Below are 10,592 nucleotides of genomic sequence, written 5' to 3' on the forward strand. Positions count from 1 at the left end.
GTGCGGACTTGCTATTTCTATAACGTTTCATTTAAATAAGGTACTAAACTTGTTTCTTTCTCTTTTAGGTATTGCTATGATAAAGACAACAACTATTTTAGGCATTTACAAAAACAGGCATTTAGGCAAGGTGATACACAGGACCCACTTATCTTCTTCCTTACAAACAATATTGAAAACTTTTAGTTTTTTTTTTTTACACTCCAATTAGACTTTCAAAAACTTATCAGCTTCCCCACACTGCTAGAGAGTGTAAAGTTCCATGAGTTATTATCTCATAATTTTTGTTCATGCACACAATAAGCCCAATATTGGACCGATATTCACCATTTATATAAATCATTTCTAAGTTTCTTATCCTGAAGGTTTTATCTTCACCTTGCGCTTAACTGGAATGGAAAATATTCTCTTGATTAATATAGTCTTAATATGCCACATCATTCACACCGTCAAACTCTTTAGAACAAGAAGATGCAAATCATGCCAACTCTTGATGATGATACAGAAATAGTTTTCACAAATTACCTTAACCCCTTAGTGACCACCATGCTGCCTTTTCACGGCGGCCACTAATGGGCTTTATTCCGATGCGTACGCCTTTTAACGGCGGGCGCATCGGAACAAATTACCGCCCGGCGGCGGCTGCAGGACGGGTGATCAGCGGTCAGTGTGACCGCTGACACCCTCCTGTAACTGCCCGAAGCGGAGTATTCTCCCCTCCGGGCAGTTTAACCCGTTAAATGCCGCTGTCAAACCATGACAGCGGCATCTAACGGGTCCCGGTGGATCCCGGACGGCGCCGCAGGTCCACTTACATGGTCGCGTTGTCCGGCGGCGCCGTCCGGGGTCCCGATGTCTCCATGGTGATCCCGGGGTCCTAATGAAGGTCCCCGGGGTCACCATGGAGATGCCTAATGCTGACAGGGGTGGCCGTGGCTATTGCCTGTCAGCATGAGGCATGATACAATACATTGCAGTACATCAGGTACTGCAGTGTATTGTATCAGTGATCTAAGTATTTTACACTAGTGTACAGTAATGTACACTAGTGTAAAAGTAAAAAAAAGTGAAAAAAAATGTGCACCAAACACAACACAGCCCCCCCCAATAATAATGCATTACATTCCCCAAACACTATAAAACATTACATAAAAGTGATCAAAAACACAAATCATATACATGTATGGTATCGTTACGTCCTTAACGACCCAATCTATAAAATATATCAATAATTATACTGCACGACACACGCTGTAAAAAAAAAAAAATAAACAGTACCAGAATAGCTGTATTTTATCAATCCACTTTAGAAAATACGTCATAAAAGAGATCAAAAAGTCATATACATATAAAACTTGGTATCATTAGAAACTACAGATCTTCCCGCAAAAAATAAGCCCAAAACCAGCTCTGTCGCGCAAAAGATGAGAACGCTATGGATCTTGCAATGCGGCGACAGTTTTTGTGGGTTTTTGCTAGGAAGATGGTTTCTATTGCGCCAAAGCGGTAATAGTTAAAAAAACTATACAAATGTGGTATAGCCGTAACCGTAGCGACCCAGAGAATACGTGTATTATGTTATTAGTGACCACCGATACGGATTTTTACGGCGATCACTAATGGGCTCTATTCTGCTGCCATCAGCTTCTTATGGCGATGGTGCAGAATAGTGCAGCGGTGCCGGTAATGCCCGCAGCCCCCTCCTCTCAGCTATTGGAGGTAGCTGAGGGGTTGGGGCAGAGTGTGGGGTCAGTCCCGGCAAGTCCCCTCACCGGCGATCGCCGTTATTATCAGTATAACGGCGGCCACCGGTAACAGACATTGCCAGTGCAGCTGAAGGCTTTCATCTCTTCTCACTGTGAATCCAGTGAGAGGAGATGAGAACATGTCCCCCCCCTGTCCCCAGAATTAACCCTAGTGACCTGACCACTGACCCTCCCCTCCCTGGGCGGCCATCTGATCCAAGATGGCCGCCGCCATCACTGTGAATAGACTCTGTTCACAGTGATGGATTCCTAAAAATGATCAAAGCTTCATTCTCTCCACCACCGGAGGTGGCGGAGAGCATGGGGCAATGATCGGTGACCACCCGGTGTGGTCCCAGTACAAGTGATCAGCGGTATATACTATATACCACTGATCGCTTGTTCAAAATGGTGCGGGCATTTTTTTACGCCTGTCACCAAAGTCAAGTGCCCTGGATTACCCGTAACCACCCTGGATTACTTGTAACCACCCCAGATTACCTGTAACCACCCCAGATTACCCGTAACCACCCCAGATTGCCCGTCAGTACCCCAGATTGCCCGTCAGTACCCCAGATTGCCCGTAATCTCCCCAGATTGCCCGTATCCCCCCTGATAGCCCATAACCACCCCAGATTGCCCATAACCACCCCAGATTGCCTGTAACCACCCTAGATTGCCTGTAATCTCCCCAGATTGTCCGTATCCACCCCAGATTGCCCGTATCCACCCCAGATTGCCCGTATCCACCCCAGATAGCCCATAACCATCCCAGACAGCCCATAACCACCCCAGACAGCCCATAACCACCCCAGATTGCCCGTCACCACCCCAGATTGCCCGTCACTACCCCAGATTGCCCGTCACTACCCCAGATTGCCCGTAATCTCCCCAGATTGCCCGTATCCCCCCCTGATAGCCCATAACCATTCCAGACAACCCGTAACCACCCCAGATTGCCACAGACTGCCTGTAACTACCCCAAATTGCCTGTAACCACCCCAGATTGCTTGCAACCACTCCAGATTGCTCGCAACCACCCCAGATTGCCCGTCACCACCCCAGATTTCCCGTCACCACCCCAGATTGCCCGTTGCAACCCCAGATAGTCAGTGAACACCACCAGATTGCCCGTCACCACCCCAGATAGCCAGTGAAAACCCCCAGATTACCCATCACCACCCCAGATTGCCCATCACCACCCCAGATAGCCAGTAACCACCCCTAGATAGCCAGTAAACACCCCAAGATTGCCCATAACCACCCCATACAGCCAGTAAACACCCCAGATTGCCCGTAACCACCCCAGATTGCCCGTGACCACCCCAGATTGCCCGTAACCACCCCAGATTGGCACAGACTGCTCTTAACCACCCCAGATTGCCCATAACCCCACCAGAATGCCTGTTGCCACCTCAGATAGCCAGTAAACACCCCAAGATTGTCTATTACCACCCCAGATAACCAGTAAACACCCACATATTGCCTGTAACTAAAATGTCACTCCTTCTCTTCTGAGCCCCGTTGTGTGTCCACACAGTGATTTATGCCCACATATGGGGTACCGTTCTACTCAGGAGAACCTGCGTTACATATATTGGGGTGAGTTTTCTCCCCTGTTCCTCGTGAAATTGAGAAATTTCAAACTAAACAAACATATTATTGGAAAAATTCTATTTTTTCATTTTTACTGTCTTCTTTTGAATACTTTCCTCTAATACCTGTGGGGTCAAAATGGTCACCACACCCCAAGATGTATTCTTTGAGGGGTGTACTTTCCAAAATGGGGTGACTTTTGGGGGGGTTCTATTCTGCTGACACTACAGGGGCTCTGCAAACGCACCTGGCGCTCAGAAACTTCTTCAGCAAAATCTGAACTGGAAATGCTAATAGGCGCTCCCTTCCTTCTGAGGCCTGCTGTGTGCCCATACAGTGGTTTACGCCCACATATGGGGTACCATTGTACTCAGGAGAACCTGCGTTACAAAATTTGAGGTGCATTTTTTCTGTTTATTATGAAAATGAGATACTTTAATCTTAACAAATATATTATTGGAAAATTTCTATTTTCCATTTTTTCCGGCCTAATTGTGAATACTTTCCTCCAGCCCCTGTAGGGTTAAAATGCTCATTATACCCCTAGATTAATTCTTTAAGGTGTCTAGTTTCCAAAATGGGGTCACTTATGGGGGTTTCCAGTATACAAGCCTCCTAAATCAGTTTTGGAAATTTCATGAAAATTTGATTATTTGTTGATACATTTCTAAGCCCCGTAACACCACAAAAAAGTGAAATATGTTTATGAAATGAAGCCAGAATAAAGAGGACATATTGATAATGTGACTTACTAACTAATTTTTGTCATGTGCCTTTTTTTTTTAGAAGCAAAGAATTTCAAAGTTCGTAAAGTGCAAAATTTTTAAATTTTTCATTATATTTTGATGTTTTTCACAAAAAACACACAAGACAGTGACCAAATTTTGCCACTAACATAAAGTACCATATGTTACGAAAAAACACTCTCAGAATCGCTAGCATACGTTAAAGCATCACTGAGCTATAAGCGCATAAAGTGAGACAGGTCAGATTTTGAAAAATGAGCCTGGTCATTAAGGCCCAAACAGGCTAGGTCCATAAGGGGTTAAAGTGTCACTGTCGTATTTTTTTTGTTGTTGTTGCAGAAATCAATAGTCCAGGTGATTTTAAGAAACTTTGTAATTGGGTTAATTTGGCAAATATGCCATTATCTGCATTCAAAAAGACTTTCCCCAGGTCCCCCCCTCCCTCCTCTCTCTCATTCACTGGTCATCATCAGGAAATCTCGACTGGTTTACATCAGCCGAACCCTGTCTGTTCTATGGAGAGGGGAGGGGGGAGGAGGGAGAAGGGAGATTAGTCGGCAGCAGAGAAAGCCTCTATTCAGAGGTCAGAGAGGTCAGTTCTGACTTAAGAGGAGACTGCCCAGTGATGTAGCTGTAAATTAATTCTTTGTTGTTCTGTTTTGGTGCCTCATCTCCCTCCACCCCTCCCCTCTCCATAGAGAACAATGAAGGCAGGGGGGAGAGCTTCAAACTGCTTTCTCATGATAAATATGCATTTTTGGCTAATAAACCCAATTACAAAGTTTCTTAAAATCGCCTGTAAAAAAAATAAAAAATTAAAGTACAGGTACAAGGAAAATGCATGCCCACCAAGAATTCTTATATCTAGCATAACCTGAAACAGTCCTAATATACGAGGTATATACAATCTATAGCTATTACCAGGGTATGTTTCAGTAGGGACATCTGTATAATCCCCTTTTCCCTACCTTCATTCACCTTCATCTTTTAGTAATCTAGCAATCAGTTAGCGCCTAGCTTATATGTCCCAATGACCAGGGCCGTTCCTGCCATGAGGCCAAATGAGTTTATTGGTCAGGTGGCAGATTTGTAGAGGGGTGGCATGTTTTATGAAGTGGCCATAAATTATACTGTCTGCTACACACCGCTGATTTCATTGACCTCATGACCTGCAAATGATAGCTGTACACAGACGAAGAATGCAAGGAAGTCAGGACTGCAAACACTTTGCAGCTATTGTTCAGGCTATGTTCACACATGCCTTGTTTTGTGGTAAAATATTGCTATTTTTCCAGGATTCTGTCAAAGTCACAACGAAAATAGCGCTAATTAAATGCAATTTTAACGCTAAGGGGGTCATTTATCAAACATAGTGTAAAGTGAAACTGGCTCAGTTACCCCTAGCAACCAATCAGATTCCACCTTTCATTTTCCAAAGAGTCTGTGAGGAATAAGAGGTGGAATCTGATTGGTTGCTAGGGGCGACTGAGCCAGTTTCACTTTACACCATGTTTGATATATCTCCCACTCAGAAATTACTATAATACAAGCGATTACTACTAGAGATGAGCAAACCTCGAGCATGCTCGGGTCCATCCGAACCCGATCTTTCGGCATTTGATTAGCGGTGGCTGCTGAACTTGGATAAAGCCCTAAGGCTATGTGGAAATCATGGATATAGTCATTGGCTGTATCCATGTTTTCCAGACAACCTTAGAGCTTTATCCAAGTTCAGCAGCCCCAGCTAATCAAATGCCGAATCTTCGGGTTCGAATAGACTCGAGCCCGAACCCGGTTTGCTCATTTCTAATTACTACCCCTTTACATGGAGCACAAGTTGTAATGGTAGTATGACCATGAATAAGATCACCAGGAGTAGTCAAAATGCACTGACTCTTGTATATGTCAGGGGCTTCTTTTATTCTTGGAAAAGTAATACATTTTGAAGAACTCTTTACACACAAACTTTTTCTGACTTGTCCTCACCACACATGGAAGGTAGTGCCAGACCAGAGTAATTTATGGTGTAGCTGGATTTGGTTTGTAATATTAAGCAGGTGGTATCAGTAGAATAGAGGTGATGTTTATGACAACTGACCACCCCATTCTATTAAAGAGGTTGCTTACCATTTTTTTCCTCATAAATCAACTGGTGCCAGAAAGTTCCAGAGTGGGTAACCATAGCAGGAGAACCGCAACAAGGACAGTCAGAAAGCGGTGTGGGGCAGTCAGAGTTCTCTTACCCCGTCCATGTGCCAAACAGTTCTAATTAGAAGTCTCCGGTGGCAACCTCTGTAGCGTCCTCCGCTCACTGTGGTGCCGCTCCGCGTGCAGGTCCGGACGCCATCTTGGATCACACAGGTGCCGGCTCTACTTGTACGCCAGGAAAACCCTCCGCCGCCAAGGACCCCAGACTGGGCCCGAGCCGTCCACTGAATACGCCCGAGCGGCCTCCATTCTCCACCACAGGCCCCCGGCATCTTCATCCAGCTGTAACCACACCAGGCACCCGGCCGAGACCACCGCCGTCCACCCAGGAGTCGTAGAGCATCCGCAGCCACGCCAGCCACTGTTGCTCCCGATACAGGCACCGCCAGGGCACCCCAAACACAGGGCTCCCCCCGCCAACAGCCAACAGGGAGGGAAGCGGCCAGACCAGCAGACATCACCAGGTCAGGGGGGGCAGGGCTCGGGCTGTCAGACAAAGCAGGTCCCGCTGGTCATTCCTGGAGGGGGAGAGAAAGCGCACTCAGCAGCTCCTACATGCTGCTACGTGGCCACACCCTCGTGTGGATCCTCTGTCTCTTGTTCCTCGGATATAGAGGCCCCCTGAAAGTGAGGCACTGTCTTCCGATTCCAAACAGTGTTTACAGGGGGTTTCACAAAGCTTTCATAATGACTGGTGTGAATAGTGTGACCGCACTTTTACTCTAATGAAGAGGTATTTAAATATCCCCAAAGGCTCACTTGTTCTGAAAATTATATTAGAGAATTATTTGTTAGAAATGTTTATGATGAGCACATCCAACTGTATTTGACACATACAGAATTTTTCCTCCCTCCTAATAAATAGCTTGTCCAGTTAGGAATTCTGCTTAAAATATGGAATTTGCTTTATCACTTTATTCTGCAAATAACAAGCTGTCTTCATTACGTTTGGCAGCAAAATGTATAGTCCCTAAGGGCTTATGTGACTTCCTGAAATACATTTCAACATTTTGCAGCAACAGATATGAGATTAAAAAACATTCTTCCCTGAAAGTGATGAATCCTCTCCCTATAAATAGCATTATCTCTGTTATTTGAAAATATAAAATATTTCATTTTATGGGAAATCCCATGTAGGTTGTGTCATGGGAATTAGTAAAGGAGCAATACCGCACAGCCCAGAGCAAAAATATTATAATGGAAGGATGATCTGTTCAAGCGGTAACTTAACTTTGAGACCACTTCCTAAAAGGAAGAGCATACATACAATTGTCTAAGATAAATTTATTATCAAAATAACTCTCATTAAAATAGAAAGTTTTACAAATCACCAATATGCACTTATTACGGGAAATGCACATAAAGTACTTTTTTCCCTGCACTTACTACTGCATCAAGGCTTCACTTCCTGGATAACATGGTGATGTCACCTCCTGGATAAAAATAGTGATGTCACTTCCTGGATAACATGGTGATGTCACTTCCTGGATAACATGGTGATGTCACGAACCGACTCCCAGAGTTGTGCGGCTGTGGCTGCTGGAGAGGATGATGGCAGAGGGATGCTCAGTGTCCCTCCTGTGCCCTGTGTCCCTCAGTGTCCCCCTGCCATCATGCTCTCCAGCAGCCACAGCCCGCACAGCTCTGGGAGTCGCGTCGTGACATAATAATTTTATCCAGGAAGTGACATCACCATTTTATCCAGGAAGTGAAGCCTTGATGCAGTAGTAAGTGCAGGGAAAAAAGCACTTTATAAGCATTTCCCATAATAAGTGTATATTGGTGATTTGTATAACTTTTGGGGGGGCAATAAAGTACTTTAATAAAAATTTTCGTTGGACTTCTCTTTAACCAGATTTTTTGCAGTGTTGCTTGGAAAATTAAAATCCCAATTTTTTTCACTCTATGGCTATGTTCATACTATGTAAAAAAGTGAAAAGGCGTACCCTTTTTTCTTTTTAAAAAGACGTCCGCTATTGCCACATTTTAATTGACCTCCATGGAATGCATTGAAGTGAATGAAATGACGGACATCCAATGCACACAGTGTAATAAATAATGGACGTTTCCTGTGCGGACGTTAAAATAATGATCATGACAATTATTTTCAGACGTCTATTGCAAACACCGGACTTTTTTTTTTTTTAGTTGTTCAAAACACAGTTTTTCTTTTTACACCGTCCTTTCACTTTTTTTTACTAATAAATTCAACAATAATTTACTTTGCCGTGGGTATATAAATGTTGACATTATATTGCTACAAGACAATAAAAAATTATTTATTTTATTCAGTTTTCTAGACCACATTGCTTTCAATAAGGCTATTCACACGCATTGTTTGTCTCCGCATTTGCGTTCTGCACGAAGAAAAAAAAAAAGGAAATGTTGTAGTGCGGACTGCAATTGCATCACATTTCCCCATAGAAATCTATCAGAGTCTCCACGATCCGCAAACCGTCAATAGCAAATGCTGATCACAACACAACTGGTTCGAAACACTGCACAATTTCTGGGTATCAGCAAAAAAACACGGATGCTATGGATGTCCACTAAAGATGGTTTTTAGCACATTGCGGATGCCAAAATGGGAACACAAATGTCAGCAAAAATATACTGGTGTGTGAATTAGGCCTAAGGTATTTGTATAAACATGAGACTCATACTGGGAATAGTCTACTTATTTTATCATTGTCAACAATCAGTGTGAGAGATGCTGGAAACAGAAGCCTATTGTATTCGTAATTCTGTCAGACAAGTGAATAATATAATCTATTGGCCATAAGAATCAGGACTGAATAGTTGGTAATATTGTTAAAATACCAATTTGTCATGTGGCTTTTAGACTAATACAACTATAAATTGCTCAGTTCCTTGAGTATTCACAGTTGGATTTTATTTAAAAGTCCGCCAGATTGTCAATTTTTACACACACAAAAAAATCTTATAATGATAACTCATATTCAATATAAATAGCTAGAAAATTAGGTATTTTTTTTAATCACATATTGGCTATATTCAAACAACATTATTTTGTAGCTGTATTTTTGGAGGGCCTTTTTTTTTTTTTTAAATAGAAAGGACGGTCGTCATTTTGAGGGAAAAATACAGCCGTATTTTGATAGTTGCGGCTGCAATTAAAGAGCATTTTCATTATTTACAGACGTATTTTAGCCTCAAAATGACGACTGTCCAAAAAAATGTATGAACATAGGCATAAAATGCGTAAATCAGCTTACTGTAGATGTTGCAGGGGGATGATAAAATCAGGGATGATAAAACGGCCACTCCGTTGGGTCATTTCTCTGAAGAGAGGCAAGGATTTGACCAAATCCCTGAATTGTTTCAGTGAAATGATCAAATGAACAAGCCTGGTTCCTGGTTCAATGTTCAATTACTCACCCCAGCCTGTGCCCGGACGGCAAGGGGATATTGCTGGGAATTGGTGGGAGGCTGCAGCATTCAAGTACCAGGCTCGGCAGCAGGAGGACGGGGAGCAGGAGGCCCAAGATGGCGCTGATGTCCCGACTCATATGTGCATTGAACCAGGCACTAGGCTTGAGTCTTGTTAAATTATTCATCCCAGCCAGTGACCGGACAGCAAAGGGAAGGTGTTGGGAACCGGTGGGAGGCTGTAGAATTCAGGTACCAGGCACGGCATTGGGCAGATGGGAAGCAGGAGGCTCATATGTTCTTTAAACCAGGCACCAGGCTTGAGGCTTGTTCAGTTGATCATTTCACTACAGTTCAGGGATATAATGAAATCCCTAACTTTCTTCAGGGAAGTGACCCAGCGGAGTTATCATTTTATCATTTTCAGGCATTTGATCAAATCCCTGATTTTTCCATTTCCTTGCATCATGCATACCACTACTGCTTCTGATGGATGAGGTATATATTTATTACCCAAATACAATGGGTTTCTTTTCAATGGGTTTCTCTCAAATTGGCCATTACTTTAATTTCAGATTCAATAGTTTTCTAAAGGTTCTAAATCAGCCCTATTCTCCCGCGTGGCTCGGTCACTACAGTGCCGCGGAGATTCAAACATTTTCCCCACTGCCGACATAAATACAATCAACGGCAAGCTATTAAAGTTACTGGGTGGGGGCTGATTTTTTTCTATTTTCCACACCATCGCATTGTAGTTTCTGGACTTTGCACCCCCGATCAGCTGCTCTATGTTTCACAGAGGGACTTGTTTGCTATATATCCATTGATTCTATGTATCTGGACTATATTAGAGTGCAGTGCGGGTTGGCTGTATCTCATTCTGTCATAATATAATATTTGTTTCTAA

The sequence above is a fragment of the Dendropsophus ebraccatus genome, chromosome 7, assembly GCF_027789765.1.
Source record: "Dendropsophus ebraccatus isolate aDenEbr1 chromosome 7, aDenEbr1.pat, whole genome shotgun sequence".
In the NCBI taxonomy this organism is placed as follows: domain Eukaryota; kingdom Metazoa; phylum Chordata; class Amphibia; order Anura; family Hylidae; genus Dendropsophus; species Dendropsophus ebraccatus.